Source organism: Dasypus novemcinctus, chromosome 5 (assembly GCF_030445035.2).
Source record: "Dasypus novemcinctus isolate mDasNov1 chromosome 5, mDasNov1.1.hap2, whole genome shotgun sequence".
In the NCBI taxonomy this organism is placed as follows: domain Eukaryota; kingdom Metazoa; phylum Chordata; class Mammalia; order Cingulata; family Dasypodidae; genus Dasypus; species Dasypus novemcinctus.
This window is the reverse complement of record NC_080677.1, coordinates 13,467,033-13,493,049: the sequence shown is the minus strand read 5'-3', so window position 1 is coordinate 13,493,049 and position 26,017 is coordinate 13,467,033. Positions and strand designations below refer to the sequence as shown.

Below are 26,017 nucleotides of genomic sequence, written 5' to 3'. Positions count from 1 at the left end.
TGCCCTCAATTTCCTCCCAGTCATCATGGTTTGGAGGCAAAAGAGAAAATCCATATTCATGAAGAAATATATTATTGAAGGATCCCATATACACAGAATCTTCATAAACATGAAGATGAGATATGCTCCCTTAAAATACAGAAAAGGGAAATGGAAAGCCTTGTAAAAATTAGTATGTGGTGTAAGACTTCCCAGAGGTCTGGAATTAAGAGAAACTAGAGCTTGGGCAAAAGTGCAACCCAGGAAACAACACTCTAGGCGCGGTGACGTCATCAACACAGCGACAGAAGACAACCCCGGAAAAACCGTCTCAGAGATTCAGCAAATACAATGGAAAATTTCAGAACTCTGGAGGAAGACAGAGACCAAAGGAGGACTCCACAAGTGCTGAATTGAAGAATGAGAGCAGTATCAGGTAGGAAACTTCCGCCCTGCTCGGCAGGTCCTCCTCCCCTCCCCTCCCCTCCCTGGGACCCGCACAGCCTGGGAGTTCTCTGCGGCGGTGAGCCGTCTGCGTACCTCTCTGGGGGAACACTGACCTGAGAGGATCTCACGGCCGGTGGTTAGAACCCCACACATATCTACGAAAGGACCCAAGTCCACAGAGACCCAGGGCAGAACACAAGACACTGAAGAGTGCTGAAAACAAAAAGGCTCCTGATTGTGGGGGAGAGAGAAACCGTGGCAGCATGGTGGAGGACGAGTGCTGCACCCATTCAATGCAGGTGCTGTTGGTGGGACTCCTTAAGTGTAGCATGGAATTTCCTGGAGGGACCCACCTTTCTGGATTGACCTCATCCAACTTCCTGGGATAGGAAGACCAGCAGGGAAGAAACCTAAGGCAGAGAAGCCTCACGGAAAAAAAATGTAGGGAGGGTTAAACTGAACTGCTGTGAGACTGGAGGTTCCAGAACTGAAAGGTGAAAAGGAAATGGAGCACTGAGTGAGGGAGAGAATTTAAACAAATCATAGGAGCTGGGGAGAAATTCTGCACCCAGACAAATGGAAGACATCAAATTTCTTGGGGAAGGAGCAGAGGAAAGAAGCTGACAAGTTATGACAGGTTACTCTCATGTTGCAGGTTCTGGGAAAAGGAGCCTTTGCAAGGATAAGAACTTAATTAAGCTTCAATTTACTGATATAGGGACAGGGGTTCTTAATAAGGGGTCAGTGAGCTTGAATTTAAATAAAAAATAAACATTCTTGTGGGAACGTGTTGGTGCGGGTGTGATGTATTTATTAAATAATACACAATATACTGTGGACTTAGTAAGGGCCTGTGCTTTTACCTCACTGGCAAATGGGTCCATGGAACAAAAAAGGTTAAGAACCCCTGGCTTAGCACAAGGGACCCCATCTAGGGCAAGGGTTCTTAACCTTTTTTATTCCATGAACTCCTTTGCCAGTCAGGTGAAAACCAGAATATAGCAGTAGATAGTTTTATGACTCAGAATATAGCGGTAGATAGTTTTATGACTCAATATTGGCATGTCTTTAAATTAAATTTTAGGGTTATTCAAAATGAATTCCAGCTCACAGACTCCCTGAAATCTTTCCACATTCCCCTTGGAGACCTTTGGACCCATGGTTAAGAATCCCTCATCCAGGGCCTACTTAATTTATTTAAAAATTTCCCCTATTTTGATCTGGCTCTCAACCATTGAGAGTTGTGATAAAAATTTAAGGTGGTGAGCCCCATTTTCAATTACTGCCTAAGGACTTGGAGTAGTACTTGCATGTTATTGTCATGTTAGACTCGCAGGTGGTCCTGCTGTCAATTTTTCTTTAATCATGTCATCCTGGACATAAATCATTTGGTGATTCACAAGCTGCTGGTGACACACATTCAAAACTCCTGAGAGAAATTGCACCAGGGAGACTATAATGAGTACCGAGTGATAAAATTGCCCATATGCCTACCTCATAGTATGCTCCTAACTCCAGGACCCCATGATTTGATCCAACTGAAATCAAAGTGACCAAATCAGGACATTGAAGAAGGCCTTACCTGATTAAGTCATAAGGTTTGTTTAGTTATTTCATGTAATTGTGTCTCAACTTCCCCAGAAGTGTTTACCCAAGTACGACAGGTGATGTTGGCAATGGCAGAAATGCCTCCTTGTTCAGCTAATAAGAAATCAAGTACAGAAATGCTGTTGTCTAAAACAAGGTTAGCTGATTAATGACTTTCTATGCAGCTATAGCTTTAGCAGTAGATTGTTATTTCTTCTATTGATAGATTTCTAATCATGTTTTCATTTGTGTTAACCTAATGTAGCAACAATCTACCAAAAGAGGAAAACCCAGAATCATTAATTCCCTGGGAAATCCTGTTTACCTGAGAAGTAGATTGAGGGGAGTTGTCCATTGAGTTTCATATTGATTATAAAATCCTAAGGGGCTGTGAGGAGACCAAGTGCACTTTGCCCAGACATTTAGCAACTAGTTGGCCAGACAAACACCTTACCAAAACCTCCATGATGAAAATATACCCTGGCAAAGCAATGTAACTATGTAGTAGAGAAATCGGGTATGCGCGGTATCGAAGGCCAGGACACGAGAATACCGAGAAGGAAGTTGGTTTATTTCGACCGGCCGGGCTCGGCGGACTCTTGTCCTAATAAAAACCGAGCCCCGAACAGCCTTTTCCAGACCCTTTTATACAGAGGATATAGGATTAGGAAGACTAACAGTGATGGTAAACAGACCTTTGGTTAGGTTCTTCAGTGTTTGATCTTAGTATCAGATAGGTTATTTCCTCCAGGTGAGTTACATATTCTCCACATCCAAGCCAGTTTGGATTAGCATATCTTCCACATCGTCTGGAGGCAGCCCTGAATACACACTCAGTCTCACATCCCTTCTGAACATTCAAAGACTGTAGGGCCTATATAACTTATTTGGCCATCTTGGAGACTAGGTACTCTTGGAAATAATTTTGATTTAATGCACAGGCTATATCAACTACAGTCAAGGAGATGATGTTTATATATTCCTTACTAGGAGTACTATTATTTGTCCTTAGCATCTAAGGGTCTGTGATATTGAGAGTACAAATGAGGAGCTGAACATAATGTATTTGTGCTGTGAATATTTTGCAGAGCCAGCATCTTAAACCTGAAAGTGGACATGTATTGTTAAGGTAAAATGTACTTCACGGAGGTATATGGACTACTATAGTAAGGTCTCCAAGCTCTTCCATGAAATCTGTATAAATCTCTAGACCTGTTTTATCTATAGTGAATTTGATACTTAACAAAAGCAGGTTATTTCCTCCTGACCAATTCCTGAGACACCAAGGTTTCAAAGGAGAAAGAGTTTATTTGCTAGCCTAGTAAGAGACATCAGTAGTCTAAAGGCCCCAAAATCTGCATCCCCAATTTTGAGGAGTTTAGGGTTTTTATGGATGCAAACTAGGGAGGATAGAGTGGTTACCATCACAATAGTAAATACGCACAAGAGAGAATCTAGTTAGAAGTAACATAGTGTGAGAACAATCTAGCAAGTTTCAGTAATTTCAAATATCAGCTTTGGCTATTCTATAATATACTGATAAAATAAGAAAAAAAGCATCTGTATTATTATTCAGTAATTATAATCATCCATTAATTCTTAACTCTTGGCTCCAAGGTTACAGGACCAAGAAAGCTTAAAGCCCAGTAAAGAGGGCCTTGGGTCTTGTATTTGCAACTGATATGAAACAAATGGTGCAGTTTGCTCCAAAGACACTTAAGCATCTGTGATAAGAAAGAAATTTGTTCTGCGTAGAATAATGGAGCCCCTTGCAATATGCATAGATTGGGGTTTATGCTGCCAAATCCAACCACCTGTGAGGTTATCTCCCTTAAAAATGTATTGGGAGAAGTGGATAATAGCATTGTTTTTCAAGGCCATAGCAATAATAAAGCAGTAAAAAATAAAGGATTTTATGCATTATAAGTGTTAGTAAGGAAAAGTCTATGTGAAGGCTTGATCTGTCTTCTTGGAAATAAGTAGTTTACCTTGGGGCATTGTCTTCTCCACTTCCTGGCTATTTTGATTTTTAAGTCTCCAGACTTAGAACAAGTACAGGTTTCTGATGGAACATTTTTTAGTTGAGCGATATGAACCCATGGCTCAACACCCTGTAATAAAGTTGCCATGTCAGAAGTTGGGAATACTTGGCAGGGTTCCTTTTAATGAGATCTAGGGCTGTCTTTTGTTTGTGTTATTTTCAATAGACCGATTATCCTGGTGCCAGATTATGATTGATGGGGTGTCTGTCATAGGGGTCAGGGAAGGCATACTGTACTTGATGAAGATAATCTTTGGCATAATGTAAATTGGGTCATGTCATGGTATGATAATAAGTAATCAATTTTATTCCCACAGACAGGTTTGCTAATAACAATTTTATATGGAAAGAGTTTGTGTTTCTCAAAAGGAATGCTGAGAATAAACATCAGGGCCAAAGGTAAAATTTTGGGCCAGGGAAGGGTAAATACTTCAGTTAATTTAGATGGTTTTAATTTAAGTCTATAGTACCAGATGTTTTAGTAGTGGCTATTTTTATATGAAAATATGCAAGATCAATTTTAAAAAATATTCAGGCTCTATTCATTTTATGTAAGCCTCTGTCTTAATGATGGCAGCCATAGATAGGAGAAAAATGGAAGAAAGGAGGTAATTTACTTGTCCAGTATTTTCAATTTGCATATTCAAAGAAGTAAGCAACCCTTTTTGTTTCCATAGCATGCTGAAATCATGAATTGCACCAAAAGCATATCTGTTATCACTGTAGATGTTAACAGCATTTCCTTCAGATAGAAAACAGGGCTGAGAAAGGGCACAGGGTTCATCCTTTTTGGCAGAAGAAAATTGTGGAAGTCTACCTCTTTTAATCAATTCATAGTGTGTGGAATCTACATAGCCTACTTGGAAATTATACCATTGAAATTTCTAGCATAAGAAGCATTAACAAATAGAATGACATATGGGTTGATGATAAAAACCATTTGTGGATTCATTAATTTTGAAGTTACCAGTTTATAGACATGAGGTTCCCTCTCATCACATAAAGGTACCAGAGTAGCAGGGTTAAGAACATTGCAGCACTTTAGATGAAGATTAGTAGGTGAAGCAGAGGGATCTCATAAGAAGTCAGCTTTCTGTAGGAAAAATATTAGGTCTGCTCAGGGGTAAATTTGGTAAAGCTGTAACTTATTTGATAGCTTCTGCTATAGCTTTAACACAATTTAAGTACAGACAACTGCATCAAGGTGTGGGTTTTAAATAGCCAATTGTTTTGAAATTTCCTCTGTGTTCTTCAGTTAACATTCCTAAGACTTGGTCATATAACCATTGACTTCAATTATTTCCTGTTAACAAGGAGGACAGATCCTAATTGAATCTATGCAAATAATTAACATAAATATAAAAATATTCGGTAGGAGTTTTCAAATTCTAGAGGGGTCAGGCAGGGAGATAAAGATGAATGTTTTATGAATTTTAGATAACTTAAGGTAGTAAGGGATTCCTTGTATCTAGAAAATGGAACAATAAAACATTAGCAATAATCCAAACAAAACTATAATCATTCTTTATCAATTCATTTAGCTCCTAGGCAGTTAATCCTTGTTTCATTAGCTCTTCTGTTAGCAATCTCATGAACCTATCAGCATCTCACTAGAATTCTGGGGACCTTGGCTCATTCCATTTGTATGCTGTCAAAGTTATTTAAGGAGTGCCATTAGAAGCTGGTGCCTCAGAAAACTTGAAATAGTCGGTAGGTCTCTGAGACAGTCCTTCTGTTAAAGATGAAGCTCACTTTTCTTTAGCTGATTGCAAGTGTTTTCAGGGAAGCATTAGAATAAAAACTATCTGTAGGTAAAAAAAACCCTAAATGTCCATGGTTAACATTGTTGTTTTACAAAAGTGAACAATCATATGAGAGTTCATAAAACATTATTTTAAGTGCATCTGAACTTATGACCAATAATAATACTATTGTTGTCCATTATCAGACAACTCAGTTTTTGGACAGCTCATTGACAGTGAGGATCTTGGCAAATCTCTAAGGACCTTATGTAATTTTTGAAATGTTTGTATTAATATATATCCTATAAATTTAACCAACAAAAAGTTACAAAATTCTTTAAAATTTGATAACACTTCCTATGCTGCTGATAACTTATCGAGTAAAACTAATTTTAGCACCTCTGTGATTTTACAAGGGACCTCTGGAAGGCCGCAATGAGAGTTTGAGATCAAGAAGACATCATTTATTGCTAAATTATTGGAAGAAAAGTGTCAAAAATTGTCAGATTTCAACATTTTGTTATATATTAATAGGATCATGGATATTGAAATATCTAGTTCTCTATTAAATGAGAGTAAAAACAGTAGGTTTTAAAAGTAAAGAGAAGAGGTAACATGATGGTAAAAAATAATTATTTAAAAAGTGAAAAGACTTGTTCTCTAAAACAAAGAATAAGCTCAAAATAAACAGGAGATTATTCTGATAAGATACAGAATTTTTACCTTCTAATGACATTACTCAAATGGTTAAGAAAAACTTTTATAAATTCTTATTAAGAGCATCTCAATTAGCTAAGAATATTTGTCATTTTAACAGAAAGAAAACCAAATACTAGTTTTGCAGGAAGATACTGTCTGATAAGAAAACTCTTAAAAATTGTATAAACCAATCAAATCTTAACCAACTTTGACCATTGACAAATAAGATCCCCTTTCTGCAAACCATCTATAAATTTCTCTCTATATATTCAGGATTTTCCTACATTCTGTTTCTCAATGACAACAAGTCATTTTACATTAAGACAAAATATTTTCTCTTCCCCTAACAAAACACACCCTGCATACTTTACATATTTATTATAAAGAAGATCTTGGAAACTCTTTTAATATGCTGTTTGATCTATTTGCAAGTATTTTGTTGAGAATTTTTGAATTTATGTTCATTAGAGAGATTCTGTAATTTTCTTATAGTGTCTTTAACTGACTTTGGTATTTGGATGATGTTGACTTCAAAAAATGTGTTGGGTTATTTTCCCTCCTTTTCAGTTTTTTGGAGGAGTTTAAGCAGGACTGATGTTTACTTTTCTCAAAATGTTTGGTAGAATTCATCTATGAAGCCAATTGGTCCTGGACTTTTTTTCATTGGGAGATTTATGACGACTGTTTCAGTCTCTTTAAATGTGATTGGTTTGTTGAGTGCTTGTATTTCTTGTAGAGTCAGTTTGGGTTGTTTGTACATTTCTAGGAATTTGTCTATTTCATCCAGGTTGTTTAATTTGTTGGTATACAGTTTCTTAAAATATCCTTTTATGATCTTTTTATTTCTGTCGGATCAATTATAATGTCCCCCTTATATTTCTGATTTTATTATTTTCATATTCTGTTTTGTTGTTGTTAGGCTTGCTAAGGTTATGCCAATTTTATTGATATTTTCAAAGAACCATCTTTTGGTTTTATTGATTCTCTCAATTTTCCTTTTTTGTTCACAGTTTCATTTATTTCTGCTGTAATCATTGCTATTTCTTTCATTTTGCTTGCTTTGGGATTGGTTTTCTGTTTTTTGGTTTTTTGGTTTTTTACTTTCTCCAGGTGTGCAGTGAGGTCTGATTTTAGCTCTTCTTTTTTAATATAGTCATTTAAGGCTATAATTTTCCTGCACAGCCCTGCCCTTGCTGTATTCCATGACTTTTTTTTTTAAGATTTATTTATTTATTCTCCCACACACCCCCCCTTGTACCTTGTTCCATTCTTTGCTGTCTCTTCTCTGTGTGCATTCGCTGCGTGTTTTTTTCTTTCTGTATCTGCTTGTCTCCTTTTGTTGCGTCATCTTGCTGTGCCAGCTCTCCATAGCACATGGGCCTTCAGCTCTCCACGGCACATGGGCGGTCAGCTCTCCTTGGCACACGGACCAGCTTGCCTTCACAAGAAGGCCCTGGGACATGAACCAGGGCCTCCCATATGGTAGACGGGAGCACAACTGATTGAGCCACAGCCACTTCCCTCCCATGACTTTTGATAAGTTGTATTCTTGTTTTCATTTATCTTGAGATATTTACTAATTTCTTTTATATTTTCTTCTTTGATCCACTGATTGTTTAGGAGTGTATTGTTTGGCCTCCACACATTTATGAAATTTCCCCTTTCCTCCCTATTGATTTCCAGCTTCATTCCATTATCTGAGAACATACTTTCTGTAATTCCAGTCTTTTTATATTTGATAAGACCTGCTTTGTGACCCAATATTTGTTCTATCCTCGAGAAAGGTCCATGAGCACTTGAGAAGAATGTATAGCGTGCTGATTTGGGCTACAATATAATGTATATATCTGTTAGGTCTAGCTAATTTATCATATTGTTCAAGTTCTATGTTTCCTTGTTGATCTTTAGTCTGTTGTTCTATCAATGTAAGTGGTATGTTGAAGTCTCTTTTATTGTCTATTTCTCCTTTCAGAATCATGTACATGATCTTGCCAAAATCATATATTTTGGGGCACCCCAGTTAGTTGCATAGAAGACATTTATGATTTTAATCCTTCCTGGTGGATCATTCCTTTTATTAATATACAATTGCCTTCTGTATCTCTTTTAACTTTTTTGCATTTAAAGTCTATTTTGTCCAGTATTAGTATAGCTACCTCTGCTCTTTTTTGGTTATTGTTTGCCTGAAATACCTTTTTCCAACCATTCACTTTCAGCCTATATGTATTCCTGGGTCTAAGGTGAGACTTTACTTCCATCATTTTATCTTTTGGCTTTCATATGTCATGTCTTATATTGTTAGTCTTTTACCCTTTTGGTTATCCTTTCTGATTGTCTTTACTTCTGCATTCTCCTCTAAAACTCTCTTTTGACTTTTCCTGTAAGGTTGCAGAACTTCTTTTAATGCTTTCTGCAGAGCTAAATTCTTGTTTACAAACTCTTAGTTTCTGTTTATTCGTGAGTATTTTAAACTCACTTTCATATTTGAAGGACAATTTTACTTGATAAAGAATTCTTGGCTGGCAAAATTCCAACAACCTACTTTACAGCAATAGAAAAGTCAATTACTAAATTTATTTGTAAGGAAAAGAGGAGCCAAATAGTCTAAACCATCCTAAAAAAAGAGGAGTGATGTAGGAAGACTCACCCTTCCTGACCTTGATATGTATAACAGAGTTGCAGTGGTCAAAACAGCATGGTATTGGCATAAAGATAGACCTACATTGATGAATGGAATAGAATTAAGAGTTCAGAAATAGACCCTCATGTCTATGGTCAACTCTTTTTATTGTTTGTTTTTTCATATCATAATCTTTATTTTTTTGATTACAGTAAAGTTACATGGAAAGTAGAGGGGATTCCTATATACCCAATGCCCTCTCCTTCCACATTTACCTAATAATAACATCTTATGTTTGCTACAATTGATGAACAAATATTGAAGCATTGCTACTAACCAAGGTCTATAATTTACTTTATGATTTATACTTCACACATTACAGTTTTATAGATTTTGAAAAAATGTGTAGTAGGCCTGTATCCATCATTGCAGTATCATAGAGAACGATTCCAAAGCCCTAAAATCACCCTATGTTCCACCTTTTCTTCCCTCCTCCTCCCCTTAGAAACTTTGATAACCACTATCTTTATATCAGTGTTACAAGTTCTTCTATTAACTACAATTATAATTCTACTTTGGTGCTTGGTTCCATTCCCCCCTTATGTTTGTTCATTTCTCTATATTGAGTATTTGGGGATGGTGATGCCCACTCTGCTTCAGATTAAGACAGATCTTAGACCTCATGCGGCATGTAGAAGGAACTGTTTTGCTTGCAGTTGTAGATATTCTGGGGTTTTTTTGGGGGGGGGTGAAGGTTGTCCATCGTCATCATTTTGGTAGTTTTCATGGGTAGTTTTCATGGGCAAGACTGATTAACTAGAGAGTAGATTTGGCTGCAGCCCTGCTAAGTTTCAGAGCTCAATCAGCAAATGAGCCGACCAAAGATTTAAGTCTCTGAGACATATATTTAATGAGTATGTTGCTAATTATAGGCTTAAATAAAAGTGGTAGAAGTATCCTGTGTTGGGAAATTACAAATGAGTCTAAGTCTGTTACACTGGGGTAATAAATTATCATATATTCCAAGGTAGGGTCCACCAATGGGATGCTCATTTCATGAGGTTGTGTCCCTTGCCTGTAAGTTTCTGTATGTCTCTAGAGCCCTTAGGAGCATCTCTGTTTGAGACTTTGTTTACTGTAATGAGATCTACCTGAGATGTGCATAAGCTTAACCTCTGGGATGACCTCCCATCTCATTTTGAAATCCCTTAACCATAAAAACTCTTTTTTTTTTTAAATTTTTAAAAAAGCTTTAGATTACATAAATGTTACATAAAAAATATAGGGGATTCCCATATGTACCCCCTCCCCCACACACACTTTCCTACATTAACTACATCCTTCATTAGTGTGATATATTTGTTACAATTATAAACATATATTGAAGCATAGCTACTAACTATGGAGTATAGTTTATATTATAGGTTACACTGTCTCCCACACAATTTTGTAGGTTATGACAAAATATATAATGGCCTGTATCTGTGATTGCAGTGTCATGCAGGACAATTCCAATGTCCCGAAAATGCCCCCATATTACACCTTTTCTTCCCTCTCCCTCCCCTCAGAACCTCATTGATATAAGTTTTCCATTGTAGAATAATAGCAAGTCTGTAATAGAATAATAATAAGTCTATCTTAGTCCATTGTTCATTCCCCAATCCTGAGGATTTTGGAATGGTGATGCCCACTCTGTTTCTATTTGAGAGGGAGCTTAGATCCCATGGTGCAGAGAGATGGAACTATTTTGCTTGTAGTTGCAGACACTTTCTGTTTCTTGGTATAGGTATTGTCCATAATCATCTCCTGTTAGTTGTCCTGGGTGAGTCCAATGAACTGGAGAATAGGTGCTGCAACTCTGCTGAGATTCAGGGCTCAACTGGCACATGGATGGACCAAAGATTTAAGTTCAAATAAGTTTTAGGTTCAAATAAAAGGGGGAGGAGAGCCATATATAGGGAAATGAAAAATGAATCTAACTGTGTTACATTGGGGAGCATAAATTCCAAAGTAAGGACCGCTGACAGAGTGCTGCATTCCTGAGCTTGTCTACCCTGCTTATGGTGTCTGGATCTCACTAGAGTCCTCAGGAGCCCTGCTATTTGATGTATTATTTACTGTGGCAGTTAATGAGATACTCCTGAGATGTGCATAAGTGTAACCTCTGAAATGACCTTCTGCCTCACTTTGCAATCTCTTAGCCATAAAACTCATTTTAATTTACCATTTCCCCCTTTTGGTCTATGTCTTTTTCCAGATGTATTGCTAGTTGGTGTTTGGTAATAATCCCTCATTGCTAGGGAGGCTTATCCCCAGGAGTTGTGTCCCACATTGGGGAAAGGTAGTACATTTATATGCTGAGTTTGTCTTAGGGAGAGGCCACATTTGAGCAACAAGAAGGCTTTCAGGAGGTAACTCTTAGGCAATATGTAATACTAAGCTAAGTTTCAATTTCACAAGAAAAGATTCATATGTATAATCAATATTAAGGACCTGTTGTAGTGGTGTGTCTTCCTTCGCTAGGTTCTGCAGTTGTACTCGGGATTATTAGAGAATGTAGCAGTACTCCCAGGATGGGAATTCAGTATTCTTTTGGTGATTGCGTGGGTCTCCACCTACTGAGAGAACTCCCCATGAACACTTTAACATATTCATATGCCTTAGAGGCATGCCCCAGGTGCACCCGTCCCAGCATATAAAACCTCTTTCGTGTTTAATGTTTTTCCCTTTTGGTCAAGGTCTTTTTCCAAATGCATTCCTGGTTGGCACTTTGTATTAATCCCTTGGTGTCAAGGAGGCTCATCTCTGGAAGTTCCAGCAATGTAAGTGGGGTCAACTGTTCTATTTTTAATATTTTTTTAGTATGACTCAGCATGAATATGTTGTTTCATAGTTTTGAAGGCCATACATCCAAATTCTAGGCCTCAGCAAGGCCATCCATTCTTTTAGAATCTGTAGAATTCTGGTGCTGGTTTGCTATATTCCTTGGGATTCCTTGGCTTGCATCTCTGCCTCCATCTCATGGCTATGTCCTTGGTCTCCTTCTGTGGCTTTCTGTGACTTCTGGCTACTCCTCCAGATTGTTTCCATTTCTTGTTTCTATTTATTGCATCCAAATTTCCTCTTTTTTAAGGCTTCCAGTTATACAGATTAAGACCCACCCTGAGATTCTATTTAGCCACACTTTAACAATAAAACCTTCAAAAGTCCAATTTACAAATAAGTTCTCACCCACTGGAATGTGGACAAAGATTAATAACAAGTCTTTTGTGGGGTACATGATTCAATCTCTTACAGGGGTATAATTGTTATTGACCTGGAAAGTTTAGGGTAGTGGCTCTCAGCCCTCACAACATCTAACAATCACCTATGGAGCTTTTAAATAGCTCCATGCCCAGGGTCCCCTCCAGGTGTAAGGTTTAATCAGAATCCTGGGGGTGGGAACTGGGTATAGTCATTTTATTTTATTTTATTTTAACGATTTTTTAGTCTATATTTATTTTTTTAATTAAAAAAATATGAGGTCCCCATACACCCCCAACCCCCTCACCCCACTTCTCCCCCCATAACAACAACCTTCTCCATCATCATGAGACATTCATTGCCTTTGGTGAATACGTCTCTGAGCACCGCTACACCTCATGGTCAATGGTCCACACCATAGCCCACACTCTCCCACAGTCCACCCAGGGGGCCATGGGAGGACATACATTGTCCGGTAACTGTCCCTGCAGCACCACCCAGGACAACTCCAACCCCAAAAAATGCCCCCACATCACATCTCTTCCTCCCACTCCCTACCCCAGCAGCCACTAGGGCCACTTTCTGCACACCAATGCCACATTTTCTTCTATTACTAATCACAATAGTTCATGAATAGAATATCAGTAAGCCCACTCTAATCCACTTTATTCCTCCATCCTGTGGACCTTGGAATGGTTGTGTCCACTCCACATCTATATCAAGAGGGGGCTTAGATTCCACGTGGATGCTGGATGCAATTCTCCTGCTTTCAGTTGTAAGCACTCTTGGCTCCCTGATGTGGTGGTTGACCTTCTTCACCTCCATGTTAGCTAAGTGGGGTAAATCCAATAAACCAGAGTATAGGAGTTGCAAATCTGTTGAGGCTCAGGGCCTGGCTATCATATGGTCAGTCCAGAGATTCAGGTCCCCTAGGTATATATTAAACCCCAGCACCAACTACAGTTCCGGTAAAAGTAATAAGAGAGATTTGTGGACAAAGATCACATCCGAGTCCAGCTCCATCACACAGAAACACAAACTCCAAAGTAGGGCCAACTGACATGGCACTGAACTCCATCTGCCATAACCATAGAACCTGTGGGTCTCTGTAGCCCTCAGAAGAACCAATACCTGGGGTTGTATCTACTTTATCTGTCTCTGGGACTTTGCTGAGGTGTGCATAAGGGTGACCCCTCTGATAACTTCCCAGCTGTTTTTGGAGACTCATAGCCATATACACTCATTTGTCCTTTCCATTTCCCCCTTTTGTTCAGGTCAAAAAGCATTTTTAACTCCTGGTGTTATATGTAGACTGAGATACTCTGCTGGTCTGAGTTGACCCTTTTATTCAAGGTCATTTTCTAATTACATCATCAGCTGGAATTTGGTAGTAATCCCTCGGCACCAGGGAGGCTCATCCCTGGGAGTCATGTCCCATGCTGAGGGGAAGGCAACATGCTGAGTTTGGCTTTGAGACTGGCCACATTTGAGCAACACAAAGGCTCTTAGGACGTAACTCTTAGGCACCCTGCAGCTCTAGGCCTTGTTCTTATTTCAGGTGCATGGGCTCACAAGCATAGTCATTAGTATCAAGGGCTCACTGTTGGACCTTCATTCTTTTGTAGTCTTTGCCATTGCACTTGGGGGATTGTTGCTGTTCCTTTAGGGACTGTGATAGAGCTCCCCTGGCTAGGAACTCAGCACTCCCTCAGTTGTTGTTTTTAATTGTAACCACTGTGAAAATATTCAAACATTTTTATATACCCTGGGTATATGCCCTGGAGAACTCCCTGCCAACCATGTGTCCCCTGTCAATAACATCCCACACCAGTATTCCTCCCCTGCCATTGTTGAACCTCTCTGTGATCCAGAACTTCTTAAAAATGAAACCCAATATATTGCCAGATTCCATTAATAGTAAAACGGAATATAGCGATGAGTTTAAAGGTTAGATATAGAATATATATTAATTTAGAAAAATTAAGGTAAAAATAAATTGGGATATCAAAAAATTTAAAAATGCAAAAGCTTTATTTTTGATGTTTTGCCTTCCATCACAGCAATAAGTGTTGCCCTGTATGCAAATTGGAAAGGCAACTTCTTCTGTCTTTTCCTCAGTGTCTATGTCTTTTTTTTTTCTTTTTTTCTTTTCCTAATTATTGAGCTTATCTTCACAAAAGTTTTAGATCACAGTAGTTCATATATAAATTAGACAGTACTCCCAAATTTCCAACATAAAACCGTTTTCCCTTCCACAGCAATAATCTTTTTACATGTTCATACTATATTTACTGAAACTGATGTACAGATATTGAGACAATAGCTTTCAAACAAGGTAACATTTGGTTTACATTGTGGTTTATATTTTAGACTATAATGTTTTCTAAATTTCTACTTATCTTATGTTTTACATTATGATTTACATTTTAGCCTATCAGCCTCTATATATTTTTGGTGTAATGTAACATGTCTTATATCCATCCTTGCATAATCTTGTGGAACACTTCTATTGCCCACACAGTTACACTGGTTCCATCTATTCAATACCTCTTTCCCCCTCCCCTTAGGGCCCACAGTGATAGTCAATCTTCATTGCTTGAAGGGCCATGTTCAGAGATACTTGCAACAGTGTTGAGGGCTTGACATGCTCAACTGCCCTAATGTATTAGGAGCCACCATTTCTTTCAAGAGATACAATTCCCCCTATTTCAGAGCTTCAGTCCTCCCCAGGATGTAGGTATACCTTCACTCTCATTATATGGGTCTCTATCCAATGATATAACCCACTATGGCAAAATGAGCACTCATACACTCCCTAGGAGCCTGTCCTGCATCAGATTATCCCCTTTAAGCATCTTAAACAGGTAACCTTCCTTATTATATTTTTGAAAAAGTTTTCTCAGCATTATACTCTCAACCAATACCTGACAATTTCCTATGTTTGTATGTTCCCCCACCCTCCCCCCAATTTCTTGGGCATTCCCATCCTCCCATCCCTAGCCCCCCTCAAGCTTGCAAAGCCTCACCCAAAGGTAACCCTATTCTCCCATTTTATCCCTTCCTTGTAGAAATACTTACCTCCAGCTTATCATAGATTTCACCCATTTTCCTTTCCACCCCAATTTCCTTTAAGCTTATCATCCAGTCTCTAGCTCTCCGAGGCAGCTTGGTTTACTTATTTCATATCATTGAGGTCATGTCATATTTGTCCTTCAATGCCTGGGTTGCTTCAGTCAACATAAGGTTCTCAAGATTCATCCATGTTATCATGTGTGTTTGTAGTATATTCGTTCTTAAAGCTGAGTAGTATTCCATTGTATGTATATACCACATTTATTTATCCATTCATCTGTTAATGGGGATTTGGGTTGATTCCAACTTTTGGCGATAGTGAACAATGCTGCTATGAACATTGGTGTGCTTATATCAGTTTGTGTCCTTGTTTTCAGTTCTACTGGGTATATACCCAGTAGTGGAATTGCTGGGTCATATGGCCAATCTATAGCTAGTTTTTTAAGAAACCATCAAACTGTTCACCAGAATGGCTGGATCCTTCTACATTCCCACCAGCAGTGGATGAGTGTTTCCATTTCTCCACATCCTCTCCAGCATTTGTAGTCTTCTGTTTTTTTCATAGCTGCCAATCTTATGGGAGTAAGATGGTATCTCAGTGTAGTTTTGATTTGCATTTCCCTAATAGCTAGAGATTTGGAGCATTTTTTCATGTGCTCTTTAGCCATTTGTATTTCTTCTTTGGAGAAGTGTCTGTTTAAATCTTTTTCTCATATTTTAATTGGGTTGTTTGTCTTTTTATTTTTGAGATATAGGAGTTATTTATATATGCAGGTTGTAAGTCTCCTATCAGATATATGGTTACCAAATATTTTTCTCCCATTGTGTAGGCTTTCTTTTCACTTTCTTGACAAACTCTGTTGAGGCGCAGAAGGTTTTAATTTTGAGGAAGTCCCACTTATCAATTTGTTCTTTTGCTGCTCGTGCTTTTGGTGTGAAGTTCATGAAGCCATTTCCTATTACAAGGTCCTGTAGATGCTTCCCTACACTGCTTTCCAAAGTCTTTATGGTCTTGGCTCTTATATTTAGGTCTTTGATCCATCTTGAGTTGACTTTTGTATAAGGTGTGATTTGGTAATCCTCTTTCATTCTTTTACATATGGATACTCAGTTCTCCAGGCGCCATTTGTTGAATAGGCCATTCTCTCCCAGTTGAGAGGGTTTGGTGGCTTTTTCAAATATTATATGACTATATATATGAGGATCTATATCAGAACTCTCAGTTCAGTTCCATTGGTCTGTGTGTCTCTCCTTGTTCCAATACCATGCTGTTTTCACTACTGTAGCTTTGTGGTATGTTTTGAAGTCAGGTAGTGTGATTCCTGCAATTTCGTTTTTGTTTTTCAATATGCCTTTGGCTATTCAGGGCCTCTTTCCTTTCCAAATAAATTTCATAGCTAGTTTTTTGAGTTCCTTAAAGAATGCTGTGTTGATTTTTATTGGGATTGCATTGAATGTATAGATCAGTTTTGGTAGGATAGACATCTTAATAGTATTTAGTCTTCCTATCCATAAACAGGGAATATTCTTCCATTTATTTAAGTCTTCTTTGATTTCCTTGACAGTGTTGTGTAGTTCTCTGTGTATAAGTTTTTTACATCTTTTGTTAAATTTATTCCTAGGTATTTGGTTTTTTTATTGACTATTGTAAATGGTATTTGTTTCTTGATTTCTTCCTGAGCTTGTTCATTATTGGTGTATGGAAATGCTACTGATTTTTGCGCATTGATCTTATAACCTGTGACTTTACTAAACTCATTTATGAGTTCTAGAAGCTTTGTTGTAGACCTCTCAGGGTTTTCTATGTATAGGATCATGTCATCTGCAAATAATGAAATTTTGACTTCTTCCTTTCCAATTTGAATGCCTTTTATGTCTGATTCTTGCCTCAGTGCTTAAGCAAGTACTTCTAAGACAGTGTTAAAAAGAAGAGGTGATAGTGGGCATCCTTGTCTTGTTCCCGATCTTAGAGGGAAGGATTTTAGGATTTCACCATTGTAAACGATGTTGGCTGTGGGTTTTTCATATATACTCTTTATTATGCTCAGAAATTTTCCTTGTATTCCAATCTTTTGCAGTGTTTTTATCAAGAAAGGGTGCTGTATTTTGTCAAACGCTTTTTCTGCATCTATAGATATAATCATGTGATTTTTTCCCTCAATCTGTTTATATGGTGTATTACATTGATTCATTTTCTTATGTTGAACCATCCTTGCATACCCGGAATGAATCCCACTTGGTCGTGGTGTATAATTCATTTAATGTGTGGTTGAATGCAGTTAGCAAGTATTTTGTTGAGAATTTTTGCATCTAGGTTCATTAAAGAAATTGGTCTGTAATTTTCCTTTCTTGGGGTGTCTTTGGCTTTGGTACTAGGGTAAATGTTGGCATCATAGAATGAGTTAGGTAATGTCCCTTCTGTTTCGATTTTTAGGAAGAGTTTCAGCAGGATTGGTGTTAGTTCTTTCCAGAATGTTTTGTAGAATTCACCTGTGAAGCCATCTGGCCCTGGGCTCTTCTTAGTTGGGAGATTTTTAATAACTGATTCTATCTCTTTACTTGTGATTGGTTTGTTGAGATCATCAATTTCTTCTTTTGTCAATATAGGCTGCTTATGTGTTTCTAGGAATTTGTTCATTTCCTCTGAATTGTCATTTTTGTTGGAATATAGTTTTTCAAAGTATCCTCTGATGATAGTCTTTATTTCTGTGGGTCAGTGGTGGTATCTCCTCTCTCATTTCTTATTTTGTGTTTTTGCATCTTCTCTCTTTTTTTCTTTGTTAGTCTAGCTAAGGGTTTCTCAATTTTATTGATGTTCTCAAAGAACCAGCTCTTGGTTTTGTTTATATTTTCAAGTGCTTTCTTATTTTCTATTTCATTTAGTTCTGCTCTTATCTTTGCTATTTCTTTCTTTCTTCTTCCTGTGGGGTTACTTTGTTGTTTTTTTACTAATTCCTCCAAATGTGCAGTTAGTTCTTCAATTTTTGCTCTTTCTTCTTTTTTGATGTATGAATTTACAGGTATAAATTTCCCTTCAGTACTGCTTTTACTGCGTCCCATAAGTTTTGGGATGTTGTGTTATCATTTTCATTAGTTTCAAGGTAGTTATTAATTTCTTTTAAGATTTCCTCTTTTTATTTATTTATTTATTTATTTATTTATTTATTTATTTATTTATTTCTCTACCCTCCCCCCCGCCCCCCACCCCACTATCCTCCCCCTGCCCTGGTTATCTGTGTCTATTTGCTGTGTGTTCTCTGTGTTCTCTTTGTCTATTTGCTGTGTGTTCTTCTTTGTCCGCTTCTCTTGTTGTCAGCAGCATGGGAATCTGTGTTTCTTTTTGTTGTGTCATCTTGTTGTGTCAGCTCTCTGTGTGTGCAGCACCATTCTTGGGCAAGCCGAACTTTCTTTCATGCTGGGCAGCTCTCCTTATGGTCGCACTCCATGTGCATGGGGCTCCCCTATGCAGGGGACACCCCTGCATGGCACGGCAGTCCTTGTGCACATCAGCACTGCACATGGGCTAGCTCCACACGGGTCAAGGAGGCCCAGGGTTTGAACCACAGACTTCCCATGTGGTAGACAGACTCCCTAACCACTGGGCCAAGTCCACTTCCCTGAGATTTCCTCTTTGACCCACTGTTTTTCTAAGAATGTACTGTTTAATTTCCATTTCTTGGTATGAAATATGGGCCTCTGACCCTTGCAGATTTCCAGCTTCACTCCACTGTGGTCAGAGATATTATTTTGTATGATTTTGATCTTTCTGAATTCATTGAGCCTTTCTTTGTGGCCTAACATATGGTCTATCTTGGAGAATTTTCCATGTGCCCTTGAGAAAAATGTATATCCTGCTGTTTTCAGGTGTAATGATCTGTATATGTCTATTAGGTTCAGCTCCTCTAATATACTGTTCAAAGTTTTTTTTTCTTTATTCTCTTTTGAGATGTTCTGTCCAAAGTTGATAGTGGTGTATTATTGTAGAGGCATCTGTTCTTTCACTTAGTTTTTCCAGTGTTTGCCTCACGTATTTGGAGGTGCCCTTGTTAGGAGCATTAATATTTGTGATTGTTCTTTCTTCTTGATAGATTATCCCTTTCACTAATATGTAGTATCCATCATTGTCTCTCACAATTGTTTCGCATTTAAAGTCAATTTTGTCTGATATTATTATAGCTACACCTCCCCTTTTTTGGTTATTGTTTGCTTGCAAGATTGTTTTCCAGCCATTCACTTCAATCCCTGGGTCTAAGATGTGTTTCTTGTAGACAGCATATAGATGGGTCATATTTCCTTATCCAATCTCCCAGTCTGAATCTTTTGACAGGTGAGTTTAATCCATTAACATTCAGTGTTATTACTTTCAAGGAATTATTGATGCTAGCCATATTTTCTTTAGACTTTTGTTTGTCATATTTTGTTTGTTTTTTTCCCTTCTCTTTTTGTCTTTTTTGTTGCTCTTACACTCTCCTCCAACTCTGCCTCTCCTGTTTTTTTCTTTCTTCCTGCAGCACTCCCTTTAGTATTTCTTGAAGGGCAGGGTTGTCATTGGCATACTCTTTTAATTTCTGTTTATCTGTGCATATTTTGAACTCTATATCATTTTTGAATGTTAGCTTAGCTGGGTAGAGTATTATTGGTTGGAAATTTTTTTCTTTTATTACCTTGACTATATCATACCACTGCCTTCTTGCCTCCATGGTTTCAGATGAGAAATCAGCACTTAATCTTATGGAGCCTCCCTTGTATGTGATGGTTCTCTTTTCTCTTGCTGCTTTTAGAATTTTCTCTTTGTCTTGAGCATTGGATAATTTCACAAGTATATGTCTTGGGGTAGGCCTGTTGGGATTTATGGTGTTTGCAGTGCGTTGTGCTTCCTGGACACATACATCCTTCTTTCTCAGTAGATTTGGGAAGTTTCAGCCATTATTTCCTGCAGCACCCATTCTCTCCCCTTTCCCTTCTCTTCTCCTTTTGGGATGCTTATAATATGAATGTTTGTGCATTTTGCATTGTCATTCAGGTCCCTAAGTCCCAGCTGGATTTTTCTATCTATTTATCTATCAGTTCTACTATCTGTTTGATTTCAGGTGTATTGTCTTCCATGTCACTAATTCTCTCCTCTGCCTCTTTGAACCTGCTACTATTTGCTGAGAGTGTATTTTTGATTGCTTGAACTGTGGTGTTCATCACCATCATATCTGTTATCTCTTTGTGTATGTCTGCAATTTCCTCTGTAAGTGTTTTCCTCATATTGTTAATCTCATCCTTTACTTCATTAAGTTGGTCTGTAATATGTTTTGAGATCTTTAATTACCTGTCTGATGTTCTGCTCCTCTTCCTGGTTTTTAGTTTGTTCAGTGGATTTGGCCGTGTTTTCCTGATTATTGGTTTGGTTTGTAGTTTTTTGTTGCTGTCTGCTCATCATTTTATCTTGACGGGTTTAACCAGTTCATTACCTTCTTTGTCTAGTCTTGGGGATTAATTAGGTTTTTTTCATGCGTGTTATGTCTTCTCTTTTACACTTTGTTCTTCTTACTCTATTTTCTTGTGGCTGGCTAAGTTCACTTTGAAGGAGAATATTAGGGCCAGGGGAAGCAAAATGAGTAATAAAAGGAAATGTATAAAGTAGTATTGGTAATAAATGTTAACAGAGCAACAATGTGAGATCTGGGAGAATGGATATTAGACTCATGTAAGTTGTATAGAGTTATAGCAGTAAGTAGAGTACCTATATTGAGACATTCAACTGAATATGGGGAGGAATATAGTATGAATTAAAAGGCCAGTGTTTTCATGAGAGAGAGAAAGAGAAAAGAAAGACGGTAATATTGAATAGATAAAAGACAAAAACAGAACAAAGATATTAGAAATAAAAAGTCAGACAATTTGGGGGCCAAAGAAAGGGAGGTGGAATGTAAGAGAAACAGTAGATGATGGAGGATAGAAAGATGTGGGGGAAAGCGGATGGTATAGGTGGCCAAAATCAATACACACAGAAAAGAGGAAATGGAGGATGAGGAAACACAGCAAATGTGAAACACTCCCTGTAGCACCTATTATATAAAGAAAATAAAATAAAAAAGAAGAACAAGAGAGAAAAGTAAAAAAAGGGAAGAGAAAAAGGGCGGAAAAAGAAAATGGGGCAGAGGGGACAAGCAAGAAAAAGAAAAATAGGAAAATAACTAAATAAATGAAAAAGGACCTTGGGAGAGAAAACAGGAGAAAAGACCAGGAGATAATGCAATATTAGCAACCACCACAAAAATAAAAAAGAACCAACGTTTTAAGCTAGGAATCCTCTTTGCAGTTAAATAATACGCTTAGGGATCTGACCTTCCCCTTTTCTCCCTTCAGCACTTCTCTCTCTCCCAGGGCAGCAGGAGAGCTGCCTGAGAGGTCCGGTAGGAGATTCAAGTAGGTCCTTATTGAGCCAACTCAACACAGAAGACTATGGCTCTTTATTTCCAGCATGAGAGCGCCTACACCTCACCAGAAACCCCAAACATGCTATTGGAAGCTTGGATAACACCTCCTACAGTCCCTCCCCCTTAGGTGTGCTAGGAGAGGTCTAATTGATTTTCTGACTCCACCTTCTCCCAGACCAAGTTTCCTATCCCAGGAAGTTTAGGTAAATTGGGCTTTCTCAGCAGATTCATCTCTCCTTTCTTCTCAGCCTCTCCCCAAGTCAGCTGGTACACTCCTCCAAGCTCAAGGAGAGAGAACAAGCAACAACAACAAAAAAGGGTAATCAAGGTCCGCAGACGGACCTCAGGGCACAGTGGATTTGGGGATGGGAAGTCTGTGATATTACAGAATCAAGGTGTGTGAGTCACTGGAGCATGGGCCACCAGGGTTTAGGGGACACAGACTTGGGAACCACACATCCGGTTAACATGGGGCCTGGGAACACCGCAGAACAACAAAGATCAGGGATCCCTGCAGCCAGCCGCCAGCCCTAGGGGGAGGGGTTCTGCCTACGACTTCTGACCTCCAGAATTCTACCTCTTGCAAGAATCTCTTCTGTCACTGTCTCATTAAATCAACATACAGATACTTCCTGCCCTGCAAGCCCCCGAAACGGCCCGCTCAGGGTTTGGGAACACCGCAGCACAACAAAGATCCCAGGGATCTCCATGGCCAGGCTACCAGCCCTAGAAGAAGGGGCTCCACCCACAACCTCTGACCTCCATGTCAGAAACCCAAAATTCCACCTCTTGCAAGGATCTCCTCCATCACTGTCTCACCAAATTGACATCCAGACACCTCCCACCCTGCAAGCCCCTGAAACAGCCTGCTCAGGGCTTGGGAACACCCCAGCATAACAAAGCCTTCAGGAATCACCGCAGCCAGGCCACCAGCCCCAGGGGAAAGGGTCCCGCCCACAACCTCTGATCTCCGTGCAAGAGACTCAAAATTCTACTTCTTGCAAGAATCTCCTCTGTCACCATCCCACCAAATTGACGTCCAGACACCTCCTGCCCTGCAAACACCCGAAACAGCCTGGTCCAGCAGGACTCTGACCCTACTCAGCCGCTTCTTTGCAGGAGAGATTATGCACTCACTCAGATGCCATCTTGCCCCACCTCCTGGGTATAGTCATTTTGAAGCACCACAGGTGATTCAAGGTACAACCAAGATTCAGAACTATGGGTTTAGCATCTAAGGCAGCTCTGGGCATCTCCCTGAACTGGCTCCCCACACTTCCCTTTATGGGGTCCCCTTGATGTCCCTATATGCACTTTCATCTGCTATGGATCTAACTCAACTTGAAAGCATCCTTTCTCCAGTTCCACTGCTGAGTGTCCCCCTTCTCTCAGTTTGCTAATTCTATATCCACAGGAGAAAATTCTTGACCCAATTCACCATTTGAACCAGGTCACCCAAATTATGAGGTGCTGACCAGCTTATGGACTGGTCACTCTGCGTGAGAAGCCAAGTCTTTCTTAACCTAATGATCTATGATAAGGGATGGAGATCACGTAGTATAAGACATAGACATCCAGGTCAGCCTCAGTTCTGTTATGTGTGAAGTTGTGGTGGGGTGGGGCACAATTTTCCTCAGAAGAGACTGGGATACTGACACATATCTGGTTCAATAACAAGTCACAGAAGTAAAATTAAACATAAGGAATCCATAAAAAGTATGGACTAGAATTTTACCCTCTCTATATAAAATGATCTAGGAGTCTTTAAGTATACATTGGACAAATAAAATGGGTAGTTCACATAACTATATTTAGAATGTATGTGCAATTTTACACGTCACATGATAGAATTATTTTCCACAGAAAACTGCAATTGAATTTAGAATTGAACTATGGTATTCATTATTATCTTAGCAAGAAGGAGGTTTGTTTTTTTCTATCAATTTTATTTATACATATTCATAAAACATACAATCCATCCGAAGTGTACAATCAAGATATTTGGTATAATCACAGAGTTGTGCATTCATAACTTCAGTCAATATTAAGAGTGTTTTCATTACTACAATAATAATAATTATAAACAACAACAACAAAAAAACACAAAATAATCTACTCCTTAATAATCAACTCTCAGTCTCTCTGTCCTGCCATACATAGTTGCTATTCTGTTTCTGTCTAATTTATTTGTATTTATATTTTGCAAAGTTGGAGTCAAACCATTTGTAGTAACTTTTGTCTATTTTCTTTCACTTAGTATGTTTCCTTTTATTTTTACCTTTAATGGAAGATTGTTACTATTTTGCTATACATTACTCTCCATAGTTTGGTTGTATTTTTGCCTGATATTAACATCATATATCAATAATGTACATTTGTTTAGTTTCAAAGAAAAACAGTCTTATATATGCAAAGTTACCCATACTCCTATTTCCCATGAGGTTTTGCTATACTATACAGTCCCATATTACATTTTTAGCTTGCTTTCTAGTAGTATACATGACTTTAGACTTTCCCTTTCAAGCACTATCATACCCATATTTTAGTTCTATGAGCTACTAACACTACAAGGTTATACAATATATTTAGTTCATTATAGCACAATAATACAATATTTATCTTTTGTGTTTAGCTTGCTTCACTCAACATAAAGTCCTCCAGCTTTATCCATGTTGTCATATGCCACATGCCACACCTATTAGAATGACCCCTATTAAAAGAGAGAAAACTATCAGCATTAGAGAGGATATGGAAAGATAGGAATGCTTATTCACTGTTGGTGGGAATGTGCAATGGTGCAGCCACTTTGGACAACAGTTCAGAAGTTCCTAAGAAAGTTCATATGACCTGGCAATACCACTACAAGGTATATACCAAGAAGAACTGAGAGCAGTGACAAGAACAGACATTTGCGCACTGATGTTCATAGCAGAGTTATTCATAATTACAAAAGATAGAAACAGCCCAGGTATCCATCAACAAATGAATGGATAAACAAATTGTGGCATATCTACATGATGGAATATTATACAGCTGTAAGAAGAAATGAAGTTATGAAGCATATGACAACATGGATAAACCTGGAGGATGGTATGTTGTGTGACACAAGCCAGACATAAAGGATAAATATTGTATGGTTTCACTATTATGAAATATAAGTCAAAGGCAAACTCATGAAGTTAATAACTAGAACAGGGAAGCGGACTTGGCTCAGTGGTTAGGGCATCCATCTACCACATGGGAGGTCCGCGGTTCAAACCCCGGGCCTCCTTGACCCTGGTGGAGCTGGCCCACATGCAGTGCTGATGCGCGCAAGTAGTGCCGTGCCATGCAGAGGTGTCCCGGCATAGGGGAGCCCCACGCTCAAGGAGTGTGTGCCATAAGGAGAGCCTCTCAGTGCGAAAGAGAGTTCAGCCTGCCAAGGAATGGCGCTGCCCACACGGAGAGCTGACACAACAAGATAACACAACAAAAAGAAATACAGATTCCTATGCCGCTGACAACAACAGAAGCAGACAAAGAAGAACACACAGCAGATAGACACAGAGAACAGACAACTGGGGTAGGGGGGAAGGTGAGAGAAATAAATAAATAAATCTTAAAAAAAAAATAACTAGAATAGAGGTCCCCAGAAAAAGAATGAGGCTAGAGAATGAAAAGCTGAGGATAATCTGTGCAGAATAGGTAAAAAGCTTGTTTGTTAATCTTTGGAGATGAATAGAAATATTGATGGCACATCATAGGTTTGTAACTAGCAATGGTAATATGGGTATGATAGTGGTAGGGAAATCAAAAGTCCTGCATATCACCAGAAGGAAAGCTAAAATTGAAACATAGGCCTGTATAGCATAGCAACTCTCGTGTGAAAAATGAGTGGGGGTTATATTGCATATATAAGATTGTACATTAATATTACAAGATGTTAATACCAGGGTGCTATCTGGGCAAGAATACAACTAAAGCCAACTATGGACAATAGTGTATAGTAATATATTAATAATCTTCCATCAATGGGTAAAAAAAAGAAATATGCTAAGTGAAAGTAACTAGATGAAAGGTACTATATATTGTTTGACTCCATCTGTACAAAATATAAATACAAATAAATTAGAGGGAAATAGGAAAACAGTTATGTACAGCAGAGAAAAAAATAGATCTA

The 26,017-nt window shown here is 38.4% G+C and overlaps 1 protein-coding gene across 1 annotated transcript in view; it reads left to right on the top strand.

The window, feature by feature from the left end:
• The first annotated feature begins 251 nt into the window (after nt 1-251).
• Nucleotides 252-26,017, top strand: part of LOC101422179 (zinc finger protein 596-like) — a 90,239-nt gene continuing 64,473 nt past the window's right edge. The window contains exon 1 of the mRNA XM_012521014.4: nt 252-415. The gene's annotated coding sequence lies outside the window, so the exon portion shown is untranslated. The remainder of the gene's footprint in view (nt 416-26,017) is intronic.